Below are 8,557 nucleotides of genomic sequence, written 5' to 3' on the forward strand. Positions count from 1 at the left end.
AAGGGACTTGTTTAGCTTGTGGCCTATAATCATAATTTCCTGGTGTACCTTGCCTGCTAATCTCCAGACTTTCTTCGAAATTTGCGGCTAACTCTGCTATGTCATTGGCTTTCAACCAGCCCTTTACTTCTTGCTGGGTGACGAGCGGAGATCACTTGGCCTTAACTGCTTTAGCCTATCAGCTATCAGCAATTCCTGCAGACTCTCAAACGACAGCGCCTCTCTACTTCTCAGGTAGTACGTGAACATCGTCTCCAGGTGTGCTGCAGCGTGGCGCCAACACTCGTCTGCTTCTCTCTTGATTTCGAGAAACATTCTGCCGTATTCACTTGGAGTCATCCGTAGTTCCTTCAAGACCTTAGATTTTAAGTCTGAGTAACGTATTACACCAGCCTCCGATTGACTGGCAACGAATCTTCGCATCCTCTCAGTTAAGAATGGTAATATAATTGTACCCTGTATTTCCTCAGGTACGCTCAATGCTGCAGAAAGAGCGTCCACCTTATTGAACCAGGCGGGAACCATTGGCTCATTAGTGGGCATAGGGGCAACGACTAGTTTCAACTCCTTCGTGTGCCGTACCATTCCGGTGTACTGATTTCGCTTCTCTGTTTCCTCTGACGAGGCACGCGATGACCTCATCTTCTCCAGCTCTGGCTTGAGCTATAACGCCTCTATCCCAAATATCAATTCGTGGGTGCGAGCCTATTTGTTCACACTGTCACCTTCCATTTCGTTTATATCTGAATCTGCCATCTCCCAGAGTGTGCCTGAACGCAAGTGCATTCAGTAAAAGGGCCATCGAGAGAGTACAAGATGAGCCTCACCTAGTCGTGATGCGTCACCCGGTGCTGCTGTCAGCTGCGTCCGTATTGACTCCCAGGCTCGCCGTGACGTAGTCTTTCGGTGCTCGAAATGCTCCACCGGACTACCCCTGGCAAAGCCTCACTCAATCGCCTCGCCGTTCCTTGCTGCCTTGCTCCTGATGCAGAACACCGCAGCACCTGCTTTGTCACTCAATGAAGTCCTTCGGTTCTGCCCTTGTTCCTTTACAGGCAGCAGCTCTCGTTCCGCTCTGCTCCTGTCTCGCTAATGTTGTATGGCAGGCTCGTACTGGATGCCAGTACTGCTTCTCGTAGCGTATCAGCAGGGCCAAGTTGCAGCGCGCGTCCAGTCAGCTTCAACGGACTTGAGCACATTCCTCGCTAGGGGCTGACTGATCCTAGGGTCGACTGCGCCCTTTAGTTTCCTTTCCATTTATCCTCTGGTAGCTTAAACCCTAGTTTAGGAGGGAAGGTGTTTAAGGTCTGAAGTTGGTGTCCCTCCTTCATTCTATTGCACGGTGGCAGCGCGAAGGAAGAGCCGTTGTCTGGTAGAGACGCTTTATTCAAACGCCGAGGCGTCTGGCCGAGTCCAAGCCCGAAACTCCGCTTTCTCAACACAACCAAACATGACTATTTAAGCCCTCAGTTGCACAAAGGAGACGCAAACCAGCTAATCACACATGCGAGTTCACATCACTGTAACTAATAGCACAACCACCTTCGTGCCGCACACGGCATTGGTGGAAACAGTGGCACACTTTACAACACGCCATGGGATAGGACTGCTCAAATACACGTGTCATCTTCCTCTCCTCTACGTTATGCTCCTGGTATCGACCCTTGATGTCCTGCCCTTTTCCTCTGCAAGCGGCCGTCAAACAAGCTGCGAGAATGTTTTCATGAAACCACGGCTTATTGGCTGCATGTCAGCGCCCTGCCAGTACTGAGAAAACTATGTACGCCGTGCGGTCGTGGGCTGGTTTGCTTGAAATCCAAACACCATAATGGACCATTTCGGAAAGTTGCGCGCGCCCCCTACGCGACCGCCGCAAAGCACGCTGGGAATTGTGAGCGATCTTGGCGGGCAGGATCCGGCGCAGGAGCGGTGCGACATGGACGTCGCGCAACAGCAGGTAAAAAGAAACTTTCTTTTTGAGTGCTAGTAATACTTTTGTTGCATGTTTGCGCCGCGCAAGTGATCTTTACATTGCCGTACAACTTTCTTGTGGTTATGCAGCCGACGCTACGAGCGCGAAGCGAGTATTTTCGCACGTGAAGCGCGCACATGTGCCAGTGTCTCGCGCTCGGAGCTTGCGTTGCATAGCAACACCTTTGTCAGCGTTTTATAGCTATGCTACTGAAAGCACGAGCGCGATCCTACGGCTGGCAGGCGTGTTTTGCTGGTGAGCACGCGCAAACAGTGCATTTATTTACTAGTCACCCGTCGCAAACCTTCGAAGTTTGTGCAGCTGTTCCGGCGGCAGGCGTAGTACGTAGCGTACAGTACATTCGTGTTTGTTGCAACAGTGCGACACTCTCTTGTGAAAATGTATGCGCTGTATTTCAGCAAAATACCTCGTTATCGAGCACTGCCCATTCAGTCTTTTGGTTACAGCGTGCTATTTAATCTACGGACAAGTCTGAAACAAGTATATCGTCGAAAGGAACGGACAGCGCATACGTTCAATAATGTACATCTCGCAAGAAGTAAGTAGCTGAGTTGGCGCTTAGCTTGTGCCAGCGCATTTTCTTGCCTATAGTGTTGTTTGAATAGCACGCAGCAAGTACGAAGCAGAACCAACAAGCTCTTGTATTAGCACTGTTACATTCTGTGTATATATCTGAGCATAGCATTGCGGTACAGATAGCAGTTGCTGTTTGTTTGACAGCTCGTACTATCTCGGTCGCGGTGTACATTACTTACTACCGTGGAGTGCAGATAGACGCACCCAAATTATGAACATGCCTCGGTGTCTACAAGTAACGCGAATGCGGTCTAAAAAAACTGCGGCGGATGTTTTGGCTAACCTGAAAAGTATTGAACGCGCCAGTACCTTGTACTAGGGCGGCCTCAGAGTTTTAAGTTAGCTAGTGGCTTACGGAGCCCGTCCTTGTGCAACATTCTCCACGACCACGCGTAGAGAACGAAACGCGTTCAGCGTTGCTTTTCAAGCATGCTTGCCACAAGTGACCAAGACACAATGAATGAATACTCTTTTATTTCAAGATCGCATTGATGATCCCGTGATCAGCTGTGTATGCTTCCATGCTCTGTTTATATGTGGAGTGCCGAAGAAAACATTTTGACGCTTGCTTATACCCATGTTGCAGGTACCACTACGAGCCATTCAAAATGCACTTCCTCTTCAAGCAAGGTTGCCGAAAGGACCATGGACAAAGCAGTTGAAAGACGTGCCGGATGGTTTCTCGGAGCAAGAAATCTTGGCACATCAGAATGCACATGGTGCTCAGAAGCATACTGTAAGCGGATACAGGATGTTTAAAGCAGATAAGGTTCACAATGTTCTTATTTGCAAGGCTGACAGTTCCACTTTTCTTAAAGCAACCGTGGAGGCATCGTTCTCTTTGGCAAAATTATATAACACTGGTGTTGTGCTCTCCTCAAAGGGAACTGTGGTTGAAGGAACTTGCAACTGCCGGGCTGGAGCTGCAGGTGTTTGTAAACATGTAGTTGGCTTACTATGGTTTGTACTAGACCTGAAGCGCTCTGGGGCAGCCTACGTGCGAGACACACAGTCGTGTACAGACAAACCCAGAGCATGGGGTACTGGGGCTAAGAAGGCCAACATGCACTCACGCGAGTTCTCACAACTACGTTTTGTGAAACATATGCCAATGAAAGCTGGCAGGCATCTGACTCAAGAAACCACAGTTTCTCTGACAGTGACAGAAGACCATATTAAGAGAATGTATCAGACACAGAAAAATATTCCAAACGCCATGCTATGCAAGACGCTGGAGGACAACCACTTTCTGCCCGTACCAGTGAAAAGAGCACTTCACGAGGATGCTCTTAGCCAGATGCCAATCAGGTTACCGGTGCAAGCCCTGTGGGTTGAGCATGTGCCAGCTGGGTATAAGTTCGGCTCCTGTGAGCTTACTTTAGAAGACTCATGGGCCCTTGAGCAAGCGACTAGGATGCAGAGCGGCTCTACAACATGGAGCTTCGAGAGATCCAAGCGCCTGACTGCTTCACACTTCGGAGATGTGGTGTCACGGAAGAAGCCAGCTGACGAGAAGTTTTTCAAGAGGCTGTTTGCGTCTAGCCAGATGCAGACCAAATACATGGCTGATGGTTTAAGGAATGAAGCTGCAGCCGTGCAGCGTTACATAGAGAAGAGAGAGGTCCCAGTTAGGATTTACTGTTGTGGGTTGTGCGTCAACCCTGGTGTCCCTGTTCTTGGTGCAACGCCAGACCGTGTTGTAGAGGAGGGAGGAGATTTTGGTCTCCTTGAAGTTAAGATCCTCTCAGCTGCCAAGGAACGGGGTGATGAATTAGAAAATGCTGTGAATACGGCATCCTACCTGAAGAATGGAGTTCTTAAACCGACCCACAAGTACTTTTACCAGGTCCAGGGGCAAATGGCTTTGACTGGACTCTCCTGGTGTGACTTTGTGGTTGATAATGGCACAAACTGCACTCTTCAAAGGATCACTTTTGACAGCTCCTTTGGATTTCCCAAATGCTGCCACGGCTTCTGGAATGTTTCAAGAACTACCAAGAGCACTGTGCTTGTGTGTGAATTTCAACGACTTATTTAAGTCGCATTGGTCTGCAGGACAAAGATGCTCGGACTCATAACATGTTTTGGCATGTGTTCATACTTGCATATATTTGGTTTTTAAATATCTTGTATTGCATTAGTCTCCATGAAGAAATGAAGAAAAGGTTTTTCTGTGTAATATCGTTATGGCCATGCGTATGTGTTGCCACCACCTATTTAAATGTGTGTGCAACTAATCGGTGTGTAAAAAGTAAATGTCAAGCACCACACGTCTTGCTGCCTTGTCATTGAACACATACATAATGCACTCTTAGACCCAGGAATCTGGGCAGCTACATACTTCAACATTTCCTATACTTGATGATGATAGTGACTTTGCATTGGTCTCTGTAAGGAAACCGCATTGAAAGTTGCAAGCAAAATCTTTGCGAAGTGACAAATGTGTTCTCCGTAGTGTAGGTACTCTTGCACTCAGTACGACTTGTAACATACGTGGAGTGAACCAACGAAGGTTTGTGCTTTACAGTAAATCAATGTGCCGTCATAGAGAGTGCCCAAGGCGCTCACACTGCTTTGACGACCAAGCTCGAACCTGCTGCATCTCGAGTATTGCATACTGATACTGAGTGCGATAGCAGTTATTTATATAAGTTCTTCCTCAAGGATTCCATGCAGGACATTACATGAGAGTTTGTAATAAAGGTCTCAAATTTCATTGCCATGAAATACTCGCACACATATACATTTTTTTACATATACAGTACACAAACATACAATACATATATATATATATATATATATCACAATTTTTTGAAAAATGAGCACGTCACTAACACATGTAAAAATGACAAAGTGAAATTCACTTTACAGATTTCACTCCAAAAAGTTAGGAAAGAAAAACTGTGGTAGAAAAGACAATGGCTGCAAACACCAACTTTCCATCTTGTCTGTGTAGCTCAGCAATGAGACTGGTGATTTGGTTTTTAGTCATGACTCAGATATAGTACTGCCACATTCTATGCTACAATCATTTGCACAACACCGACACAGAAATAAGGCAATGCAGCGCTATGTAGCCTGTACAGTGACTTCAGGCTTACTTCAGCGGAGCAAGAAATGCTGCTCTAGTCTGCTGTACATGAAGTAGTGTACTTTAACGCAAGTTCAATGCCTTGCACTGCAGCAGGGATTCTCAAGCTGCGTTTTGTGGAACTCTTGGGTTTCTTGGAACACTTCCTAGAATCGCCAAGCACCTATATTCGTGTGTGTCTTCATCCGCCTTAGCCAGTTATTTTGGGACTAATGCTCTAGCTGCTTACTGCTATCTCACTATACAGCCAGTCATAACTGAATTTAAGTATTTGTTCAAGTGCTGTGCAGCTTGCGTACCCCTTTTACATATGCCGGCCAAGACCTTTTCAAGTCTCGGTCGCAGCGGTCGAATTTCGATGGAGGCAAAATTCTAACGGCCCGTGTACTGTGCGATGTCAGTGCACGTTAAAGAACCCCAGGTGGTCAAAATCTCCGGGGCACCTCACTACGGCGTCCCTCATAGCGTAAGTCGCTTTGGGACGTTAAACCCCCATAAAGCAAATATTTTCAATACAGGCTCCGTGACCGAAGCTGGCCAAAACAGAACTGAAACATGTTAGGAGCCGACTCCATTTTAGCCAAATAAGGTTGGTCTTTCTTCAACTGAAAAGGCTAAAAAGTTTGAGCACCCCTGCATTACAGTAGATTATGCACAACGTACAAGACATTAAAAACACCACCATCGCTCATCGGTTTAGAATGGGCTCATGCATGAAATTATTGAGATAGCAACAAATTTTCCATATCTTGTTCAGCTTCTCTGCCATAACATTAGGAAAAACAGCACGGAGTATTCTAAAGTTTTTAACTTCCCTGATGACACGCTCAACATGGATTCGCAAACTGGCTATCTGCCGTGTTGCTAACTCCTCTGCCAGTGACAACTGCGAGCGGCCATTCAACATAGGTGGCATGTTTAATTCAACTCCAAGCTGACGGAGGTCATCTTCAATGAGGAATCCTCTATCCGCCATTACACTGTCCCCTTCCTCGAGCAACTCATACAGGCCACTGTGTCTTGTGATTTCTCGATCAGAAAGTCTTCCAGGAGCAAGACTAGACACGAAAGAAACGAAGCCGTTCGGAGTGATGCCAATGAGCCCTTTTGCGGTGTTGTGTCCTTTATACGCGCTGAAAGTGTCGCTTTGTGTATTGTAGTCAGACGGGTTCTCGATAAAAATTTCTGTGCAGTCCAGTACAATGCGTGTAGATGGGTACAGTTCTTTAAAATTGTCTGGCATGAACAGGTCCACTGTATTACGGGATGGCCACATTGGTATCTGGGTTAGCATTTCAAACAAAAAATTAACCCAAAATGTGTACATAGCACTCACGGTCGACACAGACACTTTCAGGCGATATGGCAAATCCTGTTCCAGTAACCCAACCCTGAGCCTGCAAAGCACTGCAATGAGCTGTTCTTTCATTGTCAGTGCTGGTGGCCTGCCAGCACCCGTTTTCAGTGCCTCGTACATGCCTTCAACATGTTCCACAAACGCATCAAATCTTTTGAAGGAGTTAAACCCCGTATAAAACACGAGTCGTTTCTCATCTGAAACAAAATCGTGAACTTTGGAGACAGGATCTTTTAGTTTCAGTTTCTCTTTGAGCGCCTCAACTTTCACATCGTGCAACTGAGCCTTCAGATCCTTAACCTCTTTCTGGAGCACAGCTTTGTCTTTGCGGAGCAAGCTATTTTCATGCTCGAGTTTTCCACAGACTTCGAGAAGGTAGTTGACTTTTCTTAGCGTGGCAGCAGATGCGTCTGGAGGCCCCATGGAGTACGAGTGGTCGGCACCTAAAAAAATGAACTGCTTATTGATTTGCGAACGGTTAGGCCCTGCTTTAATGCAGATTTCAGGGTTTGATATAGTCACTTCAGCCCACAATGTGTGTTCTGAACCTTTGCTCTCGGCTTACATTGATATACAGACAACAAAGAACAAGGATGCCAAAGCCATAGAGCCCAACTCTCTTTCACTTCACTGATCCACCTGTGCAAGCAGCTTACCAACCAGCAAGCCCAGATTAATGCTATCCCGTTATACTCGTAAACCTCATGAGCTGTCTGTGCCCCTCCTGAGCATGCAGTTCGACGACATTGCAGCTTGTGCTACCAGTGTATATTTCCGCCAAATTTGCACTACATTTGGATAGCCTGACTTTTGAGTCATTCTTCCATACTGGGGTAAAGGGAATAATATCGAGGTGAAAGAAATTAAATGGGTAAGTTTCACAATGGAAGTTTCACTGGTGGAAGAGGTACCACGTTTATCAGAAAACTCGCTGAAGTAATAACACATGGACGGTACAAATCACTGATGACATTTATGTCACACAACACATGAGGTTCTGCCACTCCTAACATGCAGACTTCCCATGGCTAGCTGCAAAAGCTTGCGAAAAACTGGCTTCGCGGGAAAAAAGTTTCGTCAGTTTTCACTGGATAAGGAAGTCGCTCGCTATTAATATACCAGTTGCCACAGCACCCGTGGACCCCGTCATCCGTGGACGCGATAGGGGTCCGTTAAATGCAAAAAATAAGTTTTCATAGTGGAATGCAGAAAGCGAGAATTTTGAATTCTCACTAACCTTCCGTTTCCGTGCGAGGCGAAGCCGGTGCACCGAAGGTCAGCTGGGTGGGCTCCTGGGAAACAACGTCGCTTGCTGCGTATAATACACTTTCGTGAAAATGCGTACACACAAAGGCGAAGCCTCCGTAAAAAGACGGCACAGTTAAAGCGTCTCTTACGCTGATCGCATTGGGGCACGTCAACTACGCAGCCGATATCCAACTCGTTCAGAAGGAGCACCGGGCTGGCAGAGGCAGTTTGGGAGCTCGTCTTCTTGCGTTTCGCGATTGGAAAAGATTTGGAAGTTATGATAACATGCAAT

Source organism: Dermacentor andersoni, chromosome 5, assembly GCF_023375885.2.
Source record: "Dermacentor andersoni chromosome 5, qqDerAnde1_hic_scaffold, whole genome shotgun sequence".
NCBI lineage: Eukaryota > Metazoa > Arthropoda > Arachnida > Ixodida > Ixodidae > Dermacentor > Dermacentor andersoni.